General features: G+C 34.6%; 1 long non-coding RNA gene across 1 annotated transcript; it reads left to right on the top strand.

Annotated features, from left to right (window-relative positions):
- Positions 1-859: 859 nt before the first annotated feature.
- LOC109062886 lies at positions 860-1,768 on the top strand. The gene is made up of 3 exons (XR_006160392.1): positions 860-1,102; positions 1,175-1,271; positions 1,407-1,768. It is a non-coding gene; the product is annotated as an uncharacterized LOC109062886 (long non-coding RNA).
- Positions 1,769-4,984: the final 3,216 nt, after the last annotated feature.

Here is a 4,984-nt window from a genome sequence, read left to right as displayed (position 1 = left end):
TCAGGTAATTTGTTGTTTCATTTGCCATGGCAGGAAACATTGGTTTACATACCTGATGATCAGATGGTTGATGTTATTTGTCTTCTAATGTCTCACATTACAAAAATAATTCCCCCCACAAAACTGCACCTCCACCAATCACAGAATGAATTACCACCACCTACAATCAAATACAACACTAAACACTGTTCCAGAAATCTACATAGAATGTTCATATCATTACAAAATCTGATGGCACTCTTCCTCTCTGAAGCGTCACACAGGCAAGGAGGATAACAGTAAAACTTTATTTTCTATGCGTAATAATAACGTTTCACTGCCGTGACAAATAATTTCACATTTGCTTAGCTGAAAAAAAAATGTGTATGTTAAATAAGTTGGGGGGAAATATCAAATTATAAAATACATAACACATTGCAAAACAAAGAGCTAATAATATAAAATAGGCTACACTAAATGTCATACTAATAATGAGCATCAAAAGCACAGGCGCAGCTCACTCTTTCGTCTTTCTTCAGATGTGCTGTAGTTTCTACTATTCCAGCAGGAGCTACCTACAGCTACTCGTGTAACTGGATGGAGGGACGTTATGTTACTGTGAATATTCCTGGAACTTCAAGGGTTCTTACTCTGTGTGAGGTGGAGGTCTATGGAAAAGGTGTGATCAAGCAGATTTAACATTTTGGGAATCTATAAACAGCTTCATTTTTTTACATCTTCATTTTTATTCAATTTATTATTATGCAATTTATTAGTTGAAAATGTGAAACTACAATAGTTGCATGCTCTCAGCTTTCAGTTATTCACTACATGAAACACATTTGTCTTGAACACTAAACCATGTCTTATTGCAAGTGAACCTGTATTTAATGTCATCTAGGTTTTTTTTGTTGTTGTTATTGTTTTAGATTATGTACTTTTGTTTAAGATTTTTGGGGATCGCTACACAACCTCTAATTATACTGAATTCCCTTCTTTCTATGTATGTTCACTCTCATGTGCCCTTTCAGGTCCTTTACTGAAGAAAACTTTTCTGAAGATGAAACTGAAGTCCAGTTCAAGTCTGTCTGAACCTGCAGTGAGAGTCCAGCTCCTGTCACAGGTGAGAGAGCTCAGGAAACATACAGAAATCTGAGCTCACTGAGAGCACTTTTAAGAGATCTGCTCATTTCAGCTTCAGTCTGCTTTGGTGGAACGAGGGTTTTCTGACGTGACACTGCAATGGTCTCAACCGCCCAAACAGGAAGTGATGCGGAAGGAAGCTGCACCAGGTGAGTGTGTTCATGCAAACACTGGAAAACTGAAAAGGAATGTTGATTTTGAATTAAAATTGCTAAAATGAAAATGCATATATTGCAAATTAACTGGAAAGTGATGTTTTTATGATGTAATGAACTTTTTTGCAGCTCAATGTGCTGTAAGAAAGAGATGATGATGATGGGGAAACCTAAACTCTCTTCGGATCAGCTTTGATGTTCTTCATTTACAAGCTTGAATATTCTCCAGTCCTCAATGTTCATCACAATAAAGGTGTCCATGAAAACTGAAACAAACTGATTTCTGCAAAGCTGTGTTGAGCAACAACAACATTTGCTTTGAAGACAGTTTTATTATTAATGATAAAATATTACATGGTTCACAGCATTGGCATAGAATATACGGTCTAGAATATAGAATATGCATAATCTATGCTGGATCTGGCACAGGGGTGCCTGCAGAATTTCATCTGAGGGTATGCACAGACTTTTTTTTTTTTATTATTTATTTTTTTTTGGTTAAAAACAACACCTAAATGTTCAATTCAATTCAGTATCTTGAGTATGTAACTACTACACATGTCTTTAAGACTTGAGGACCAAACGATCAGTGACAGCAACACCAAGCAGAATAAGTGTGTCACAACCTTTAAATCTTTTAAAAACAGCACGAATACAGCAAAAATCAACAAAATGATAAAATACATCCATCAGCATGCTCACAGCTGTTAAACAACAGCAGAGAACAAAACAATGCTGATAAAGTGGATATTCACAATTCAAAAAAAAAAAATTAAAAGAAAAAGACACTTTCAGTATCCATCCTTCTGTTGGTGCAAATGACCACTTATTCATGTCCTGTCATTTCATTCGCATCCAAAAGGAGAAGATGTGAACATTACAGAGCGCTAAATACTCTCAAGCAGTGTGTTTCATTCATACTTGCTCTCACGCAGGTTTATGGTTTATCTGTATTTTTCAAGTCATCTCCAGGTAATAAACAAAGTATCTGATTAATGCAGTGCTAAATGACACAGCATTTATGACAGTAGTCTACAGAAACCATAAAATGCATCTTCTGCCTTATTCTGTTATAAAAATGGAAAAAAACTGTACTATATGAACAAATCAGAAAATTGCCATTAGGAAAATATAGGGGGAAAAATACAGAATACAAATTATTGGTAATAGTCCAGCAGTGTATTTGATTTCTTAGCCAATTAAAAGTAAGAGATAAGAAAAATTAATAAATAAAACCTGTCAATTAGACAAAAAAAAAAAAAAAAAAAACAGGTATTTATAATTACATTTGGCCATTCCTGTCCCCCTCACTTCTGAAATAATGGCTATGCCACGGGTACACAGTAAAATATATGATCGATCAGTCCTCATGTTTTTTTGTCATAATTTAAACTATTTCCACTTCATTTTAAATGAGATTCAACTAGACAAGATTCTTAACACTCAGGGTGAAAGGATTTGTACAGCCAATTTAATTATACTTAAATAGATGGATTTTTTATTTTAATTGATTGATTGAAGCTAAAGGTGATGATGCCAGCACTGTAACGAGAACTGATCAACACAGAGGATTTTGTGAAACTGAAAGAAAATGCATGTTACAGCAACTGCTGATGGCTTGGGTATGCAACGCACACTTTACACAATCCAATTTCAATTTCAATCTCTTCTGAATACTTTACTGAACATAACAAAAATTACTTATTTACATACTTTTAGTGGTAATGATGTTAGTGATGGTGGACATCCAACTTAGCTCAGAGAGAGAGCGTGTGTGTGGTAAAACAGTATATGTTCTCTCCATCAAGCCTCCTAACTCAACAATGATATAAACGCACCTGCTTACAGGGATAGTTTCGCACCAAAAATGAAAAATTCATTCATTCAATTACTTGCATACTCATGTCGTTCCAAACCCATATGACTCCTGTTCATCTTTGGAACACAAATAAAGATATTTTTTGTGTTGAAATCTGAGATACAGCAACACGAAAACAGACACAAGAAAGGTCCAGTAGTAGGACATCGTTAAAATAGTCCATGTGACATCAATGTTCAACCATTGTTTGTATGACGCTACGAAAACACTTTTTTTGTGTGCAAAGAAAACAAAAATAATGACCTCATTCAGACCTGCTGTTTTTGTTTCATGCAAATGTTTTATTTTATACAGTTTATGGTTTTATGTAGCAAAACAATAAAAAATAAAGACTAAAGTCAGACCATTCTGTTCTCATTCTCAATTTAAATCCTGAATTATACAATCTAACTCAAATCAAAAACAACTGCTCGTGCAACATGTGTGTAGTATCATTGTTTGGATTGTGATTAAAATGCAGTGGTTGCCTCTAATTTCAAATGGTCACAGATATTTTTGTTTAAGGCCAGGTTGTTTTTTATATATATAGCTAAATAGACAATAAATAAATTTGCTTTAATCAGTATCAGAGTCAGCCAATTTGCTAGTTAAAAAAAAAAAAAAAGAAAATCTGATTCTGAATTGCCTATGATCAGAGCATCAAATATCGGGGAAAATGAAGAAAAGGGAAAGGGAAGTGAAAGTTCAGTGCAAGAGAGAAACTTTAATTATTTTTCCACAGGCCCAGACTAAGGATTTAGAGCTTTTTTATGTGATGGCCAGACAAATAATAGGGTTGTCTGGTTTCAGAAATTGTTGTTGATGTATAGGCTATATACAAAAAAAAAAAGAAAAAAAAAAGAAGGAAAAAAGGGGGAGTGGCCAAAATTGCACCTTTCTGGGTACAACAGCTTGTCACTGGATCAGTACTCCTAAAAGGAGATATCTGTTCCTTTTTTATCCCTAATAGTTAGGCCTACAAATTAGTACCTTAGGGGTATGAATTATAACTCTATGGTATATGTACTTATTAGGGGTAAAAAAAAAGGTACAAAGATGTTTTTTTAAGAGTACCTACAGTGTCAAGCTGTTGTACCCCATAAAAAAGTACAATTTTTGCCCCTTTTTTTCTGTGTGGCCTAGATGAGTGGTGAGATTTCCCGGCCTGAAATTGCGTCCCAGTCCGGCCCTGGTGAAACTTTGTCAATATGCTCTTCTTTTACCGTCAAACCTTCATCCTTTAGACATATATGATAATGCTGACATTTACACTCACGTGGACGAGAACAATATGTGAATAAACATACTTTGTTTACTTTTTTTTTATTATTTTAGCTCTTCTTACATGAGGCAAAATAAGTTATGAATGAAGGATAAATTAAAATTCACAGCTTCTATTGGATCATTTAGGGTAAACACCATATTGTGTGACTACGCAATACTTACGCATTACGTTCTCCAGTATCGCCCTGTACCCTTCAAAGAACACACTTCAAGGGCTCTGCCCTTCGAAGGGAGTAGGGCATAAATAGTTCCAGCATTTAAGTCCCATACATTTCAGTGTTTCTCAAGCACACTCGCCAGAATGTTGAAAAAAAAATGACATAATGTTTTTGAGATTTTAACGCAATAGTTGAACCTCTCGGAAATCTGACCAGTAGTGGTATTTTATGAAATATGTTATAATTAGTTTATCATTAAATAATAGGGACAGGTATACTATTAATTGCAGTTATAAAACGTGAGAAATACCTTGATAATGACCCATAACCAGATGCTAGTTGTCTAAGTTTATAGCCTTTCTGCAATCTTTCTCTTACTGTAGGAGGTTTAATGAGTTTCAATGAAG

Source organism: Cyprinus carpio, chromosome A7, assembly GCF_018340385.1.
Source record: "Cyprinus carpio isolate SPL01 chromosome A7, ASM1834038v1, whole genome shotgun sequence".
Classification (NCBI taxonomy): Eukaryota; Metazoa; Chordata; class Actinopteri; order Cypriniformes; family Cyprinidae; genus Cyprinus; species Cyprinus carpio.
The sequence above is the reverse complement of the archived record's forward strand: the minus strand, read 5'-3'. Positions and strand labels throughout refer to the sequence as shown.